This window comes from Callithrix jacchus, chromosome 1 (genome assembly GCF_049354715.1).
Source record: "Callithrix jacchus isolate 240 chromosome 1, calJac240_pri, whole genome shotgun sequence".
NCBI lineage: Eukaryota > Metazoa > Chordata > Mammalia > Primates > Cebidae > Callithrix > Callithrix jacchus.
In genome coordinates, this window is record NC_133502.1 from 40868017 (window position 1) to 40888351 (window position 20335).

The 20335-nt window shown below is 36.1% G+C and overlaps 1 long non-coding RNA gene across 4 annotated transcripts in view; it reads right to left on the bottom strand.

The window, feature by feature from the left end:
• Positions 1-20335, bottom strand: part of LOC103788360 (uncharacterized) — a 413224-nt gene that overhangs the window by 152421 nt on the left and 240468 nt on the right. For 3 of the 4 annotated variants that reach the window (XR_013525688.1, XR_013525686.1, XR_013525691.1), the window contains exons 9-11: positions 9912-10030; positions 4608-4798; positions 1493-1586 (exon numbers count right to left, since the gene is read on the bottom strand). This is a non-coding gene — a long non-coding RNA (uncharacterized LOC103788360). Of the gene's footprint in view, positions 1-1492; positions 1587-4607; positions 4799-9911; positions 10081-20335 lie in introns of all 4 variants that reach the window. The other variant, XR_013525695.1, reaches the window with a different exon arrangement.

The window sequence follows — 20335 nt, forward strand, 5'->3', positions numbered from 1 at the left end:
ATAAGGATATCTTTTAGAATCTTTCTGATAACTGTGCATATTCTTCTTTGATACTACACCAAAACTCACCAAGTGATGCTTTAAGATGGAATCTGAAACCATAATAAAATTTCTTTTTCACTCTGCTATGTAAAAATCTATTGGACTATTTTGCACTTTAAACATTTACCCACATGTGATTTTGTGCTATCACGTATGAGTCGTTTGAAAAGTATTTCTTACGCAGATTTTCTAAATGTTAAGTTTTTAATTATAAGATATAGGTGAAAGCCCACAATTCTTAATTTCATCACTAATCTCATCAGAAACATCTTTAAGTATTGATAGTCTTTCAAGTTTATGGTAGCAAATATAAGACTTACAAAATTCTAGTTTTTCACTTGAGAGGTTGGGTTTTATTATGGACAACATATACTGTCAGTGTCTTCCCAAGAAGCTCAGTTTATTCATTTTTGAGGAAATACCTACCAAATAACAGGATTGAAAAACCATAGTTTGTCAGTCCTTCTTTCAAGTAAAAATAGTGTTCTGTGTAAATTCCAGCTAGTTCAGCTCACAACTCAAACAATTGTACAAATGCTTTCTTTGAGGCAGCTGTCATATTGCATTGTGCAGCAGAATGGTTTATGCAGAATATATTTGGAAAGACGTGTATTTAAGGACAGAATGTAATAGAAGTGATTATTTGTACTCCCTTTTCAAGGACATGCTCAGAGCAAACTGACTTTATTTTTTTGTTCTGTGGTGAAGAGGACCACAGTAACTTCTGCCAACAATTGGGCCCACTGCCTACATCACAGTAACTTCTGCCAACAATTTGGGCCCACTGCCTACAGCTAAGGCACCACAGTTTAACCGACTACAGCTTTGCACCACCAGGGCAAATGTCAAAACAGTACAAAGGACAAATACATTCTTACTGTTATAAATAGTTTTGGCTTCATAGACTCCTAGGGACTCCCTCAAGCTTTCACAAACCATACTTTGAGAGTCTCCACTCTAACAGAAAACCAAATCTTATCACAATAGCAAAATGTATTGTGCTACAAAATTATACTGGGCAATGTTTGCACAGAGATAGATGTGGAATATTTTCTAGAGAAGAGAAACAGTTTTGAGAAACTGTGAATGAAAGAACATCCTTCCTGAGTTTATATAAAAGACAGATAGAACCCTGGGCTTTTGCAGAGCCATTCAGAATCAGAAGGCATATAGTAAAGCAGAATTCCATTTTCTTGAGTTGTGCAACAATAGGAAAGGAGAGTGGCATAGTGAAAGACAAACTAGTCTATATAATCCTTACTTGGTAACCACTATAAAGACCATGGTCTCTGCTAAATTCTCTGTCTTGTTCACAATGTGACATCGTCCCTGAAAACAGGAATTGCTTTTTATTTTTTAATCCCTAGACCAAATACAATGATTAGTATCTAGACAGGATTCAATAAGCACTGAACAAATGAATAGACAGGCAGAGTACAGTGGCTCCTACCTATAATCCCAGCAGGGATTTGGGAGGCCGAGGTGGGAGGATTGCTTGAGATCAGGTGCTCAAGACCAGCCTGGGCAACATAGTGAGACTATTCCTTAAAAAAAAAAAAAGAAAAGAAAAATATTAGTCAGGTATGGTGGTACATACTTATAGTCCCAGTTACTCTGGAGGCTGAGGCAGGAGGATCACTTTCACCCAAGAAATTGAGGCTGCAGCAGCCTGGGTACAAATCAAGCCCCTAACTAACTAAATAAATAAAAATGACTGGACAAACAAGCTAAAACACCTGTAGTTATTAAACATTATTTGACTTCACAATAGGAGACAAGGGAATTCATTATTAAACTGCAAAACAGGATAGAGATTTAAAAAGAGACCAGAGAACAACGTACTAGTAGGAAAATTCAGGGTACTTGAGAATTCATATTTCCTGTGATTTTCTTTTGGATTTCTTTCAATCTATCTGATACAATGTTTCTCATTTATGTAAAGCAATTTTGCTAATGGATTTAGTAAACATACATATACACATTAGAACAATATGCACAGATGTATTTAGTACACACTCAAGTACTTAGTGCTCCTAGAAGTTAAAACCTGCAATCGCCCAGATAGGAGAATTTCAGGTAGCAAAGTGGGGACAGGGTAGCACTATTGAGTCACAGAAGAAACTGAAGTCTGCATCCTCGCTTTGCCATTTGCAGACTGTATAAACTTGATTAATCATCCTCTCCATTCAATCACCTCACAGGTAAAGTTAAATAACAGTATGGGTTATGCTTACGCTAGAATTTTATAAACTGCAAATTGTAGAGATTAAGATAATAAGATAAGCTATAAAGCCCTCAACAATCTGAGAGTCTTTTTATCTTCCACTCCAGCACGTCGTCAGTGAGCAAAGTTTAGTTCACTTCTAGAGTACCTAACAGCTGATATAAGATGATATCACACAGACTACATCTCTCCTCCCACCTGGCCTGGGTAGTATAAAGCTTCAACAAACTCAAGGCACCAAGTATTTTTTGCCGGCTTTTCACAATCTCTCTTCTCCCTATGCTGTCCTGCTCCTCCTGGCCTGCCATGTTGTGGCAGAAGTGATAATAAAGAACTCAGGTACAACTCTCCATGTGAGGAGGGTATTTAGCAAAAAAGGAGAGAGAAAAGACAATTTGTCACTCTGAATATCTCCTCCTACCCCTACTATACACACATAGGACTTTCCCTAAAGGCCAACGTGTTTTCGGCTGATGGCTACTCTCAGTTTTTCTATGGGCAAGATAAGAATGTGGAGAAGAAAAAGCAACTCTCTCCGCATATACTTCATCCCATTTCATTTGAAGCAATGGACAGAAAAATAAACATGGAGAAAGTATGCCTTGGACAAAGGGCACTCAGTTTATACAAATACTTGTAAAAATACTTGAAAGTGTTTTAAACACGAAGAGAATGAAACATACAGAGAATTTTCTAAACCAGCTATGAATAGCCTTATGTTGTTAAATCATCTATCGCTAAATAAAAACTAATAAATTTAGATTATTCTCCTTGGAAAAAATAATAGAAAGAACATTGATTTCATAGCACACTAATATTTTCTGAAAAATTAAAATATCTCATTATTCCAAAATCAGCTGTGATACAATTAAATGTAAAGGCAATTTATTTCTCTTCCCAATAGCTGACATTTATTCAAATGAAAAGTAACATAATCCCTATTGAATTCCTACTCTTTTAGAAAACAAAAGAAATGTTAGAAATATTTCTCTTTGAAATGAAATATTTTGGTCATTTATGCAAATGATTGCATCTTAAATCCAATACAATAAAATAATCTAATTCCATATACCTTCAAATACAAATGAAAACTATGGCCTAAACTCTGCCATTAAAATTCTTAGTGGCAGTGCTATGATCTTACTGGTGAAACTGATGAAATCTCTTCTTTGACATATACCATAAGAGAAGAAGAAGTAATACAAGCTAGTAATCTGCATTCATTTCCCCAAATTTTGTTTCTCATATAGCCTTGTATTTGAGCACTGCTAGATGCCTGTGCATGAAGTGTCAGCTCAACAGGAATTCAAAAGAAAAACAAAACTGCAATTTATTGGAGATGACAAAGCATTAAAATCCGCTTATTTTATAACTAAAATTAAATGTTTTACTACTGTTTAGTTGTTTTAAACATGATATTGTTGGAATCTTCTTAACAATGCTAAGCTTTTAAAACTTAAGTCAATCACTCTTTTGTTATCATAGGAGACTACAGATTCTCTTAATTCTAGGTTCGACAATTAAACTTTACCTCTCCTTGCAAAAACTCACATTTCCTACAGTAAAACAAAGGGTGATCAGGTCTTAAGAGGGGATTTCAGTGAATGAATGCTGTGGAATAAGCACACATTGGCTGTGTGTACAAGTGATCTAAATGCAGTTACTACAAACATTCTGACTGAAGCCACGGACTTATATTCCATTAGATCCATATCATAGGAGACTACTATTGTCATCCTAACAACTGAACCAATCTGGAGCAGCTACAAAAACACAGTTTTGTTTGTTTTTTTGTTTTGTTTTCTTTTGTTTTTGTTACAGTCTTGCTCTGTCACCCAGGCTGCAGTGCAGTGGCATGATCTTGGCTCACTGCAACCTTCACCTCCTGAGTTCAAGTAATTCTTCTGCCTTAGCCTCCCGAGTAGCTGGGACTACAGGCATGTGCCACCATGCCCAGCGAATTTTTGTATTTTTAGTAGAAACAATGTTTCACTATATTGGCCAGGCTGGTCTCAAACTCCTGACCTCATGATCCATACCCCCCACCCCCAGGCCTCCCAAAATGCTGGGATTACAGGTGTGAGCCACCTCACCTGGTCACTCTTTTACTTTTAACTCATTCCAAAGTTGAGCACACAAAGAAACCCGAAGGAAAAACATTCTAGAAAGTAATGAACTTTTCATCTGGAAGAAAAGATCTGAGGCTGCTCTTATCTCTAGAAAAATAGCAGGATGATCAGGTACCAGCCAAAATGTTTATTAGCATTTAATTGCAAAGTGTTGGTAACTGTGACATTACAAACTTGAAGGAGGTACAGAGACAATACAGGACTGTACTCACCTGAAAACTTGTAGCCAGAAGTCCTTACTGAGGGCTCAGGGGTACACACCAAAGGCTGGCATTGGCAGGAAAACAAATAAGAATGACTGAAAACTTCTAATCAGAAAAGGCATAAGCCAAAAGACAGTGGAACAACATGGAGTACTGGAAGAAAATAACCAGCAGGCTGGATTCTCTATCTAGTAAAATACCTGTCAAAAAATGAAGGCAAAGTAAACACATTTTTAGAAAAACAAAAGCTGAGAAAATATGTTCCTAACACATCTACACTAAGAGAAATGTTAAAGGAATTTCTTCAAGCTGAAATAAAATGATATAAGATGGGAATTAGAATCCATAGAAAACAGAATGCTAGGAATAATAAATGTGAATAAATATAAAAGGCTGTTTCGTTATTTACTAACCTCTTTAAAAGATAATTAAGAGAACAGAAAATTCACTAAAAAGATTCAAAAATGACATAAAAACCATAAAAAAGCATTCAATCTCAATAAAATTAGAGAAATTAAACAACACTAAGATACCACTTCTCACCTATCAGACTGGCAAAGGTCTAAAAGCAAGACAGCAAGTTCTGTTGACAAGACTATAGCAAACAAATATTCTCATACACTGCTTATGGAAATGAAAATTGGTCTATGTGTTCTGGATAAAAATATTACAATATTTAGCACAACCACATATATATCCTGAAGATATTTTTCCAATAATATGAATATTATGCATAGGCTTAACTAATATGCACAGGGTTATTTGTTGCTGCATTGTTCATATTTGCAAATTAGTGATGATAAACCAAATATCCATGTGTTGGAGAGGGATCTAATAAATTATGATACATTCACATGATGGAATACTATACAGCTATAAAAATAATGAGGAAAAATCCTCTAAGATGCCTTGTTATTTCCAGAATATATTGTTAAGTGGAAAAAAGCAAAGCACAAAGCATTATTTATAAGATTCTATATGTCATGTGAGAAAGGAAAACTAGAATGACTATAATTAAAAAGGATGATAATAAGTTATGAGAATATGGAGAAATTATAACCCCCATATATTGCTATTGATAGTAAGAATGTAAAATGGTGCAGCTCCTTTGGAAAACTTTTTGAGTTAATGCTGAAATGAGTTGAGACTGTGGTGGACTATTGGGAAAGCATGATTGGTTTTGAAATGTGTCGATATGAGATTTCGAAGTGTCCAGGGGCAGAATGATATGGCTTGGCTCTGTATCCCCACCCAAATTTCATCTTGTAGCTCCTAAAATCCTCACATGTTGAGGGACCTGGTGGGAAATGAATGAAGGGGTCTTGTCTTTCCCAGGCTTTTCTTGTGATAGTGAATGGGTCTCACAAGATCTGATTATTTTAAAAAGAAAATTGCCCTACAGAAGCTCTCTTTTTGCCTGCCACCATCCATGTAAGATGTGACTTGCTCCTACTTGCCTTCTGCCATAATTGTGAGGCCTCCCAGCCATGTGGAACTGTAAGTCCAATAAACCTCTTTCTTTTGTAAATTACTCAGTCTCAGGTATGTCTTTAGCAGCAACATGAAAACAGACTAATACAGAAGATACTACAACTGATAACACAGAAATACAAAAGATTATTCAAGACCACTATGAACACCTTTATGCACATAAACTGGAAAGCGTAGAATAGATGTATAAATTCCTGGAAATATACAACCCTCCTAAATTAAACCAGGAAGAATTAGAAACTCTGAATAAACCATAAAAAGCAGTGAGATTGAAGTGGTAATAAAAACAACATTTGTGAATGACAAAACTTTTAGGACAACCATAGTCAAAGACATCATTGACAAGGAAATTTGGTAATTTCTGTGGCATACAAAAATTTAACATGATAATCGTAATTATTACTGAGAACATATATGAAGATATCAAATTTTCAGGAAAGTCATACAATACTGGAACATGTATGAACAACATATCTATGTAAATATAACTCAAAGAAAGTTAAATACCACCTTACATCTGACAAGGCTTACTGTATACTAACACAACAAATAAGTCTAATAAGCCTAATATATCTCGCTTGGACTTCAGGGAAACTAATATCCAAGAAAGTTTGTTTAAGTTAATCCAAAAAGATTGAAGTTAGAACTTGAAATTTTGCCATTGGAAAGTCAGTCAAATATCAAAGTTTTAAGACACTTGATATCATAAAACAGGATCGTGAGTCACTATAGAATAGTTATTCATTTAACTACAGTGATAAAACAGAAACATTTTCCATTTAATGAAGAGAAGATTCAGTTTCCCAAACAGTAAGACCTAATAAAGACAGCATGAAGCCAAATAAATCTGTCTCTCCTGTTCCATTTTCTTCCTGCAGTTTACTCAAAAAGTAAACAAAGTCTTTTATCTTTTAATATTACACATTTTGTTCAGAAGAGAAAACCCTATTTTACCTTTGTATGATGTATTATTAATGTTAAAGCTAATTTTAACAAAACCTAATAAACAAAAAAGTAAATAAATACACAGCTACTGTTGTGCTACAGTCGCCTACAGAATTTACTACAGTAACATGCTGTACAAGTTTGCAGCCTAGGAGCAATAGACTATACCATATAGCCTAGTTGTGTAGCAGGCTACACAACTACAAATTGTGTCATTAGACAATGACAAAATTGTCTAATGACACATTTCTCAGAATATAACCCCATCATTAAGTGATACATGACTATATATCATATATATACACACATACATATATGCTGATTAAATTATATGCAACTTAAAGATTTAAAAAATGAGTAAAAAAAAGGAGTCAGAGAGTTATTCTAAGAAGAGAGAATGTAGGTCTAAGAACAGTTATAAATGGGTCTTGTGTTTTGGTTATTTAAAAATTAGCATAGCAATAGCATATATTTTAAATGAATGGAAGATTAGAGGAAGAATGGAGAAAGATAAATCTGGAAAGATGTGGGGAGAAGGGCAGATTGTTAAGGGTATTTTAACCATGTAAGGAGTATGATTTTGATCTTATAATCTGGGCAAAAGAAACTAACAGGTTTCTAAAGTAAATGGTATAATCAGGTTTGTATGAGTCCAGTGTTAGGGGCAACATTGGCTAGATCAAAGAAAGCCTAAAATAAGACAGTGATAGTGAGGGGGAAAGGAGGAGACAGATTCGATAGATACAATTTTAGAGATAAGGAGAGCCAAGGATGACAGGTTTACAGCTTAGCAGCTAGAGTGAACTGTGTTACAATTTAGTGGGTTTTAGCATCCAAGACAGAACTGGTTTCAGAGGGAAAAATAATGAATTCTGTTCTACAGATGTTGGTATCTCTACAACAGTTGTTAATAAACATAGTTATTATGGCAGGATGTAACCTAAACTAAGAAAAATGTCTGAGCCTGCTCATTCTAGGCCCAGCGAAGAACTGGATGGGTCATGTTCCATTAAAAATGCCTAAGAAAAGAGTACATATGCATCTTTCTAAATAAGCCTGGAAAGTTTTCTTAATTTGCCCAAAATGACTCAATTTCTGTTTTCCTTGTATTTCTAAATTATTTTGTTGCAAGTATTTTAATGCCATATTATTTTTCATAAATTATGACTACTAGAAATGTGATGATAATTGTTCCATTTAAAAATTGTCTGAAACAAAGATATCTATTTGCCCTTATGTTTACCTTTTCTATTTGCCTTTTTGTTAAAAAAAATGCTTGCTTGCCCCTTTATCTTAAACCTTTCTGTATCATTTGGTAATAGTTATATCTCTTGTAAAACAGTATACAGTCAGATTTTTAATCTTTCTGAGAGTGTTTGTCTTTTAATAGAGTATAAAGTGTATAAACTATTTGTATTTTTTGCTGTTTATTTTTTTTATTTGGATTAAGAGATATTTCATTTGCTTTCTTCACATCCAATGATGTGAAACATATTTATTTTTACTTTCCCTTAGTAATAATATTTGAATTTTTCCAAAACGTCTTTCAACTTAAATTCCTTTATATATCACAGCCACTAATGAATGAATCTTTCCAGTTCTTCCATATGTAAGCAAAGGGCACACCCAGGTTACATAACCTAGGTTTAATTTGCCTATTGGGCTAGCACAGTGCTTTTTTATACCAGTATTTATTAAAGTTATTTGATATACTGATACTCACTGACAAACTAACATTAATACAGGAAGAACATGCCTATTGGATGTAAGGGGATCATATCTGGAAAAAGTAAAAACTTACTGCTTAAAATATCTGGGTAAGCCTTTTGGCCTGAACCTCCATTGTTCAGTAATTCCCCAAAAGGACAAACACAAAGAGAAAAAGACAAGGTGCCTGCTACATGTTCTTCAGGCCTTTTGGAAACATGGAGTTGCTCTTTTGGGCACATACATGGGAATCAACAGCAAAGGTGATATTGTAGACATCAAGGGGATGGGTACTGTTCAAAAGGGAGTGCCGTGCAAGTGTTGCCATGGCAGAACTGGAAGAGTCTACAGTGTTCCCCAGCATGCTGTTGGCATTGCTGTCAACACACAAGGTACAGGCAAGGTTCTTGCCAGGAGAATTAATATAGATGTTCAGCATTTTAAGCTCTTGAAGAGCCAAGATAGCATCCTGAAAGATGTGAAAGAAAATAATCAGAACATGAAGGAAGCCAAGGCAGGCATGGTGGCTTACACCTGTAATCCCAGCACTTTGAGAGTCCAGAGAGGACAGATCACTTGAGCTCAGAAGCTTGAGACCATTCTGGCCAACATGGTGAAACCCAGTCTCTATTAAAAATACAAAACTTAGCTGAGCATGGTGGCGCGCGCCTGTAATTGCAGCTACTCGGGAGGCTGAGCCAGGAGAATTACTTAAACCCAGGAGGTGGAGGCTGCAGTGAGCCTAGATCGTGCCACTGCACTCCAGCCTGGATGACAGAGCAAGATTCTGGTTTCAAAAAAAAAAGGAAGTTAAAGAGAAAGTTACCTGGGTTCAACAGAAGCCCCAGCCTGCTCGGAGAAGCATAGTTTGTGAGACCAAGTGGAAAGTAGCCTGAGCTGCTGGAGCCTATTCCCTACAAATTCACAACAGAATTGCTGTAAGAAAAACAAAGACCTCTGGGCTGTAAAAAACAAATAAAATAAAATCTATTTGAGTGCTAATATTGTTTTTCGTTTGTTTTGTTTTCCTTCCCTTTAATTTAACTAAGAATATAATGAGAGAACATATTTTTATTCTAAGCTAAATTGAGAGTATCAGTATAGTGACTACAGTTCAATATTCAAATAGTCAAATTTTCTTGATTAAAAAAAAGATTCAAATGGACTTACCAAATTTCATGTACTGAAGGTGCATTCTAAGCTTCATTTTCAGCTCAGACTCCAGAAACTGACTTTGTTAATTGCGACAATTAAGAATCATCAAGGATATAATTGCTCCTTTCATTTTGCTTTGGGAAGAAAGAGAGTGATTTATTACACAAAACAAAAGCCTAGGGCCCTGCAAGGAAAGAGAATGAGAAGATTTTGGTTAAAGAGGGACACCAGGAAAACTCTTTTATAATCAACTCGTCTCAAGAGATGATAAAAAGACTTCAGTGTCTCCCCCAGATGGTAGAAATTATAGAATATCTGAAATCAGTTGTTTTTAAAAACTCTAATCTACTTTGGCAAAGCAAAAGATCTGGACAGCCATCTGTGCCACCTGCTACCTTTGGCCAATGCTTAAAATACACACACACACACACACACACACACACACAGGTGAGTACCAGAATCAGTGAAACAACTAGTGTTGATTTCAGTGGGATGACAATAATATTAACATTCAAATTGACAGTGTCAACAACCTTCTAGATTTTGGACTACCTGAGGAATCTAGCGTAAACCTAAACAGTTAACTGAGCATTTCTCATCTGTATAGATTATATCAGTATAATTATGGGGATCTAATTTTATAAATATCACATTTGAATACTGTTGAGGTTTTGATAATTATGAGTCTCATATAATAATAAACTTGAGAGTCTGACATACTAATGGCATAAACCTGTGGAGATATCTGAAAACATGAACTTCAAAGCTTTTATTTATGATTCTACCAGTTGAATATATCATATCATATCATATCATATCATAAATTTTCTTATGAAAATTTAAGAGACCAAAACTATTTTAAAAACAAACTTTGTTTTTAAATTTTCATAAGAAGGCTGACCATACGAACCCTAAAAATACAAGGAATCCATTATAGAATGAGTCATAAATATTTGCTGTGTCTACCTGACATCAAAGTACAAAATTTAATCAGATGTGTTTTGTTTACACAAGACCACCCATCTGGCTGTGGAATCTCCTGGTTTCTCATTGTTCTTCCATAAAGAATATTTTGCTTGATAAGAATAAACAATTATTTTTATCAGTCATTTTCAAAACATTGGAATGCCTTCTAGTCTTCCGGGATAAATTTCAATTTTATTTTAGAAAGCTGTGAACCACAGAATAGGCTGTATTGCACTTGACTTTGTGTTTGTTAGACTAAATTAATTTAGCTAAGAAAAAAATAATTTTTTCTATGACCTCTGCAAGTGTTCCATGCAAGCTGTAAATTTTCAAAACTGGCATAAACATTTAGCTAAAACTTATTCTACCTTGATCTGCCTAGCTCTGCCCTTGATCTGAGCAGAAATCTGAAAAATGCCCTGTGTTAAGATATGAAAATGATGCAAAAAAGGAGGGAAAATTCTATCTTTATAAGCTTAGACTGAGGAAAGAAAAGTGTGAAATTGGAAAAGACAATATTTCTGCAGCCCATCCTTCCTGCTAAGTCATCTGTCCTAGTGAAAGGAGACCTTCAAGTGAACTCTTTGAAAGCCTACAGGCGAATTTCTTGGTCTGTTCATGAGACCTGTTCATTTCCAGAGAAGGCCAGATTTAAATTTCTAGATCTGTATTCAGCAAATGCTTGATGCAGAAAATGAAAGTTTGCTATTAAACTTTCGTCAGTTTGCTATTACTTTCCTATAATTTCAGCATCACTTTGAATTTAACAAGCACAAAAATGTGTTAGAGGTCCCTGGAGGCACATGGCACCGCACCACAATTTATTTTACAGACAGTCCTTCAAAATATTAATAAAGAGCCACCAGGCTAATCAATTTGGTCCAACCTTGTTTCTTGCCACAAAGGAACACAGGGTTGCTGATAACCATGGTCCACCCTATATTTAAGTGTCATTAAAATCAGCTCTATGCAAGCCTAAAATGTCAACCATTTATGTTTTAGAAAACAAGTGTGGAGTAAATTTATCTAAATGTCTCAGCTAAAATGCATATATTACCAAAAATCAGCTTTCTAGTCCTTGCTCATTAACACTTGACCAAGATTCATTTATCATAAAATATAGTCTTCATCTGACACCCTGAATAAATGAGGTGCAGTAAAGATGGAGTATGTGGCAGTTAGAAACTCATGGGAATTAAAGCCATCAAGAGATGGGACACAATGAGGGTCATGGCCAAACAGGGAATATATGGAATGATAAGGCATGTGGTTAAAAGTGAAAATGGAGACGGGATTCTTCAGGGTGTGCCTGTATTTTCTTAGCTCCAAGTGGATTCTTCCCTTCCCAAAACTTATTAAGCAACCAAACATAACCTCGTATTAAATTAGTCCTTTAATATTATTATAAATCCTATAAGCAGCAACAGTATTTATTACCACTTGCAGATTTAAAAGAGTGGACTCTTGGCCTGGCACAGTAGCTTACACCTGTAATCCCAGCTTTTAAAGAGGCTCAGGTAGGAGGATCGCTTTGAGGTCAGCAGTTCAAGACCAGCCTGGGTGACACAGCAAAACCCCAATCTCTATTTAAAAATTTAAAAATTAGAGGGGCATGGCGGGATGCACCCATAGTCCTAGCTACCGGGAAGCTGAGGTGGGAGGATTGCTTGAACCCAGGACATCAAGGTGGCAGTGAGCTAGGATTGTGCCACTGCATTGCAGCCTGCATGACAGAGCACCCTGTCTCTCTCTTTTTTTTTTAATAAAGTGGATTTTTATCGACAAGACTTGGTGATAACTACATTTTTGAAAATCACTTAGATATGCACTCAGGTCATTCCACTCAAGGTCTCAGAAAACCAACATGTTCTTACTTTTCAGGAAAAAAAAAAAAATTAAACTCTGTTACAGCCTGCTCTGATTTTAGTAGCTAGCGATAAATTCTGTTTGGCTTTCAAATTCTTTTGAGACATTGGTAAAAAGCAGCCTTAACATTCAAGTCAATTTTATGTGTTACCAAAGCCCCAAACAAAGATACTGCTGAAGAGCTGACTTAGATGCGAAGATTGCTAGGATTACATCCAACCTTTCCCCTCCTGAAGAATAACCTGGTTTGTGACACACACTGATTGCTGATTGTTAAAGCACAAATGTGCGGTGGTACACTGTCAGGTCCTGAGAGCTCTCCTTCTATTTCCACATCATTCTTCCCTATTCTCAACTATCTTTTAAGGCACCATCATCTCTGAAAAAAACAAATCTCTCCATTCCTTTGACAAAAAATTAAATTTATTTCACCATGAAAATGAGTTTGTGCCTTTCTGCACTCATAAAATCTCAGAAATCTTTTGAACAATGAAGTCAACGTATGAAGTCATTATACAAGATTAGGGAGGTGGGGAGAATACAATTTGCACTAAATTATTTTTAAATTGTATTTGAAGAAGAGTAACTCTTGCACACACTTTAGCAACTACAAAATGTCTGCACTTCGAGATTAAAATGATGTCTTTCCAGTTGACATGCTTTATTAATCAGAGAGAGGGGACACTTGTCTGGAGTAGCGATTATTTAATCCCACAGAATTTAAGTACTCTAGGAGAAAGGACTTGGCCTTATTGACCATCTCCTATGGGGGAAGCATTAACCTTGGCATGTTAAGTATTCATCTTAATTAAATCTCACAACAATTTTCTGAGATAGGCATTTGCTTCCATTTTACAGGACAGGAAACTGAGGCTCTAAAAGGTTAAGTAGCTTCTTCAAGATCCTTCATCTAATAAACAGTAATCAGGATTGTGAGTCGAGTCTTTCTGACTCGGAAGCCCATGCTCTTTATAGTATATAGAGTTGTTGAAATAAAATGGGATTAGGCACATGGGTTCTCATAAAAATTATAGGGGACAGAATTTTTGAATAATGTAATTTAATAGGAGATAAATTTTATCTTATATATTTTAATTGAATCTCTTTCAGGGCTAGTTTAGAAATATCAGATTAACAATGTTCAAGAGATAAAATATCAACCTACAGTTGTATTTCTTTTGGATCCAATTTTTTACATGTTTTTATAAACACACAAAGATTATTTAAAATGTTCTATTTTTAAGCTGTGGAAAAATAATGGCTGGCTGTTGCTCAACAGTTGTTCCTTTCTTCCTGAGTATTTAAATGGACTACAATTTGAAGCCACCATTGTATTTAGATGTGGCCAAATGACTGAGTTCTTGCCAATGGAATGTGGGTGCCTCATTTCCAGGCATGATCCATAAATCCTCCACAAAGGCAACACCCAGTGTACTCGTAGAAGCCACATGTTAAAGATGAAAGTCTCTGGACCCACAAATAATTGTGTGGGTCCGAGTTCAAAATGTCTGCCAATACAACACCATCTCTTTAAGTAAAAAATAGGCATTATATGAAATGAAGTGACTATATGTCCCACTATGCAGAGAACAGTTTCAATTTACACTGCTTATCCCAATGTATTTATTAAGAGCTCACCCCTTCATTCTTACAATTGCTCCAGCTTGAATAATAAATGTAGTCTCTGTAGTAATAGGTCATAGAGATTTACATATTATGACAAAGAGCATTACCTTTCTGAAAACATTGGGTTTTATTTGTTGTACATTTACATTCTTTAGCAAACAATGGCTAAGCAAGCTACTTTTATTTTAAAAGTTTTAAAAGAAAAACAAAGGCATACACAATAAATTGCAGTGAATATGATTTATTCTGTATATTTAAGACTCTTGGCTCATTTTATTAATATCTATTTCAATATTCCCTTAGTAAACAATGAGTATATATATATACGGATGGAAAGCAAACATATGTATAATTTACTCCTTGGCAAAGACAACCCTGGGTTTAGTGCCTGGTATATAATAGTACTTAATGAAATATTTCTTGCTAATGCTATGTTATTATTTCTATTATTTTTCTATTTTTGTTCTATTATTACTTTTAATAAACTGCAGATTAAAAATATAAATCAATACAATGTTTTTAAAAAGTAATTTGATAAAATTATTTAATCAGTGTTCATTACTTATGTCTAAGTAATCTAATTTCTAAAAATCTGTCCCCTTCAATTGAAAATGAGAGATCTACAATTCATAATAATCTGTGAACAAAGGGGATTTATTAGTGTAAGTAACTGAGAATTCCAGGAATAAATTTTCTATAGGCAACAAAGCATAAATGATCAATAAAATTATAAGGAAGTCTATGTTTCTCTGTATCTTTTAACTCTTCCTTTCTCTGTACATTCACCTCATTCTTTGGAAGCATTTTATCCTCAAGGCTAAGGACTGGCCATCCATAATGTATATCACATCCTCACAGTTCAGCAATCCCAACATAATAAAGCCATCTCCCGTGACGGTTCTATCGACAAAGTCTCAGGGAGCATTCCTTGTCACTGGATGTGGTACCTGCACCCATCACTGAACCATCCCTGTGACATGAGAATGGGTTATTCTGATTGTCTAACTTGATCTGGTTACTATGACTATGGTGGTGTTGGTTGGGTGGGGGTGTGTATCAGGTTAAATTACCTCATCAGAGTCACACTGAGTGGGGGATGGGGAGTTCCTGAAAGGAAGCAAAGATGAGCAGACATACAATTTTGCATCATGTCACTATAGATAGATATGGAGTCAAAGATATAAAATATTTACACAAAGATGTTTGTTACCTTTTTCTGTTGGTAAAAATGTATAACAATTTTATATCAAGCAATGGGGGATTTTTAAATGATTAATAATATATCTATAAAATTTAACATTATACAAAAAATAAAACCATGGCTTTGAGAAATAATAATATGGAAAATGTTCATGATATATTAGTGTAATAATTTTATGAGTTAAATTGACTGGGCTATGCGGTGCCTAGATATTTGATTAAATATTATTCCAAATGTGTCTGTGAGGGTGTTTCTAAATACAATTAAATCTGAACCAGTAGACTATGTGAAGCAGATTATCTTTCCCATAGGGAGAATTGGATGGTGGGCCTCATCCGATCCACTGGAGGCCTGAATCAAACAAAATTGTGGGATAAGGGACATTTCACATACCTCTGCATTATTGTCTTTAAGCTGGTATGTTGTTCTCCTACTTTCAGACTCAAGTTGAACTCAGATTATACCATTGGCTACCCTGGTTCTCAGGCCATTAGAGCTAGACTGGAACTATACCACTGACTCTCCTGGGTCTCCAGCTCACTGACTGCAGATGACGGGACTTCTCAGCCTCGATAACCTTATGAGACAATTTCTTATTTTATATTAGCTAATTTGTTAGTTGACTTCTCATTTCACTTATATTTTTTTTACAAACACCAGCCAATTTGTTTTCTTTTAAAATACTTTTAAACAATGTTGTCTATGTATTAGGGTTCTCCAGAAAGACAGAACCAATAGAAGATATATGGAGATATAATCATAGATATAAATAGAGATACAGATATACACGTGCACATAAATCTATGAAAAGGTTTATTAGGAGAATTATGAGAAGACTCATGATGAGCCATCTGCAAGCTGGAGAACCAGGGAGGACAGCAGCGTGGCTCAGTCCATGTCCAAAAGTCTCAAAATCAGGGAAGCCAACAGTGTTAACTCTTAGTCTGAGGCTGAGGGGCCAAGGACCCAGAAGTAGAGTTCAAAAGCCAATGAACCTGGAGTTCTGGTATCAAAGGGCAGGATAAGAGGGGTGTCCCTACTCCAGGAGAGAGAGAGAGAGATTGAGACAGAGAGGAACAAAGAAAGAATTTGCCTTTCCTCTTTTAATCCTATCTGGGCCTTAGCCGTTGGGATGGGGCCAACTCTCATTGGGTGAGGGCAGATCTTCCTTACTCAGTCTACTGAATCAGTGCTGATCTCCTCCAGAAATACTCTTAGAGACATACCCAGATATAGTGCTTGACCATCTATATTGGAATCCCATGATCCAGTCAAGTTGACACCTAAAATTTACCATCACAATATATGCATCTGCTTTTGTGTCATCAAGAGGAATATAATAAATAACCATTTTATTAATATAAAATAAGGCTCTTGAAACAATGGATGAAATAGTTTGTAAAATAATTTAAAAGAATGCTATTTAGAGGTTGATTTTTAATGGGAAGGGGAGCATAGGAATGGATAGAATTGTGAAAAGCAAACAGTATTTTTGAATGTTGAACAAATACATGGCAACGTTACTGCAATCACCATATATTAGTTAATATACAGTTAATGTAGAAGCAGGATTTGGTTTGAAGATTAGAGAGAGAGGAGATAAAGAGTTTAGCTTCAGACACAACAAATTCAAGGTGACTACTAGTTTTCCGGTAGATGTGTCTACAAAATATTTAATACATAGTTTGAAGTTCCAGAGAGAAGTTGGCTGGAGACAGAAATTTGTGAGCAATTAGTATGTTGATTTTAGTTGAATCTGTAAAATCAAAAAAAGGATCCAAGATGGCTGATCACTAACAGCTTGGGATTGTAGCTCCCAGTGAAAGCGCAGAGAACGAGAGGACGCCACACTTTCAGACGAATTTTCGTTGCTCATGGACCAGAAGATTCCTAGTGGAGGAGCCCCACGGGTTGCCAGCGCGACTCTTGTGGCCGGCGCAGCAGTTTTGCCGGCGTCTCAGCGTGGCAGCTCTTTGTGCAGAGTAAACGGAACTGGTTCTCTTTCTGACCAATGTTTGGAGCTCTGGGAAGGCAGAGCCACTTATTACGAACTCAAGAAGGAAGACTGACCGGAGATTCCCGGGAAGAAGAGCACCATCAATCTTATCGCTGCTGTTTTGGCCGGTGCAGTGGTTTGCTCAGATTCCAGCACTGGGACTCAATAAACTGGACATCCACTCAGAAACCTAATTAGAAAGGTGGTAATTGTAAAGACGACAGATGGATAAATCTATAACAAAGGGAAGAAACCAGCCTTAAAAGGCCGAGAATTCCCAAAATCAGAACCCCTCTCGCTCTACAGGGGTTTACAGTTCCTCATCAGCAATGAAACAAGCCCTGATAGAGAAGGACTGTGTACCATTAACAGAAGTAGGCTTCAGAAGGTGGATGATATGAAACTTCTGGGAGTTAAAAGAACTTGTTCTAACCCAATGTAAAGAAACTAAGAACTTTGACAAAAGGTTTGACAAAATGCTAACAAGAATAGATAATATAGAGAGAAATATAAATGAACTAACGGAGTTGAAAAACACAACACGAGAACTTAGCGAAATATGCACAAGTTTGAATAGCTGAATTGATCAAGCAGAAGAAAGGATATCAGAGGTCGAAGACCAACTTAATGAAATAAAACGAGAAGACAAGAATAGAGAAAAAAGGATAAAAAGGAATGAGCAAAGTCTCCAAGAAATATGGGACTATGTGAAATGACCTAATTTACATTTGATAGTTGTACCTGAATGTAATGGAGAGGATGAATCCAAGCTGGAAAATACTCTTCAGGATATTATTCAGGAAAACTTTCCCGATCTAGCAAAGCAGGACAATAGTCAACCCCAGGTAATAGACAGAACACCACAAGAAGAGCAACCCCAAGGCACATAATTGTTAGATTCACCAGGGTTGAAATCAAGGAGAAAATACTAAGGGCAGTCAGAGAGAAAGGTCAGGTTACCCACAAAGGGAAGCCTATTAGACTTACAGCAGATCTCTCAGCGGAAACCCTACAAGCCAGAAGAGAGTGGGGGCCAATATTCAACATCCTTAAAGAACAGAACTTTCAGCCCAGAATTTCATATCCTGCCAAACTAAACTTCACAATTGAAGGAAAAATAAAATCTTTCATGAACAAGCAAGTACTCAGAGATTTTATTACCACCAGGCCTGCTTTACAAGAGCTTCTGAAAGAAGCATTATACATAGAAAGGAACAACCAGTATTAGCCTTTCTAAGAATATACCAAAAAGTAAAGAGCATCAACATAAAGAAGTATTTACATCAACAAATGGATAAAATAGCCAGTTAACATCAAATGGCAATAACCCTAAATTTAAATCGACTAAATCCTCCAATCAAAAGATACAACCAAAACCTAACGGTAAGCTACATCCAGACCCATTTCACAACCAAAGATACACAAAGACTCAAAACAAAGGGATGGAGAAATATTTACCAACCAAATGGAGAGCAAAAATAAATAAATAAACAAAAAGCAGGAGTTGCAATTCTCGCATCTGATAAAATAGATTTCAAGGCAACAAAGATATAGTGGTAAAAGGATCAATGCAACAATGAGAGCTAACGATCCTAACACCCAGATACATAAGACCCATAAAGAGATTTAGACTCAACAAGACAGAAAATTAATAAGGATATCCAGGACTTGAACTCAGATCCGGAACAAGTAAACTTAATAAATATTTATAGAGCTCTTCACTTTAAATACACAAAATATACATTCTCTACTTTAAATACACAAAATATTGATTGGCCATTATTAATACCCATTTTTAGAATAAAGAAATATTCCCATTCTCTCTCCCTCTTTTTCTTCCTCTTTCTTCCTCTCCTTCTCTCCTTTTTTTTCCCTTTCTTTCCTTCTAAAGAAAAAAAGAGAGAGAGAGTAGCACAGGACAAGACACTGAGAAGGGTCACAAAGCTTCTGTGCTTTCTCCAGGTGCACCACCCTCCAGAAATAGTCAGTTCATGTGTTCAGCTGTCTCGAAGCTCATTTGAACCCTGTCCTTCTGGGTTTCTGTGGAGGCTTCATTATGTTAGGGCTCAGAAACCAGTACCCAAAACATGGGACTTTGACATTCTGAATTAAAGAAGCAGCCTCAAGACCTCTTGACCTTCTCCAACTCCCTTCACCCAAATTGTGTGTCTCCGAAAGCACAGTATGAGACTGTTAACCAAAGTTCCCTTATTTACCTAGAAACTGGACTCCCAAAGAGGAACACAGTTGCCTGTGATTCCATCCCTGAAATTTCATTAACTAGAGAAGATCAAAACTCAAATCACAGAGGAAGAGACTGAAAATTAAACACCATACCTGGAGCCCAGATGACCTATCCCCCCGCAAAAAAAGAATCTGTAAAATCTTCTGTGGAGAGGGCAGAAAACAGTGGAAATCATAGAGAGCTCTGACACACAGTGACATGCGAGAGGAAGGAATAGAAAGAAGATGCTGCATTGGCAGAAAGGCGAAAGGAGAGGCAGGAAAGAGTTCTGTAAAACTACGGAAAAGAGTAGACAGTTTCCAGAATAAATCGCAGTCAACAGCCACTTCTTTGAAAATTTATGCTTCTCCTTCTTTAGTAAAAAGTTGCCACTGCCCAGCCAGGAATATATTCCCCAGCCTCATGTGTATTTTGGTGGTGCCATTTTACTAGTTTCAATCAATGGAATGTGAGTACCAAGGCAATTGAAAGAGAGGTATGCCGCCTCTGTCCTCTTATTCCATTTCTAAGAGCTGGAAGCAGAGGACTCTGAGGTCCTA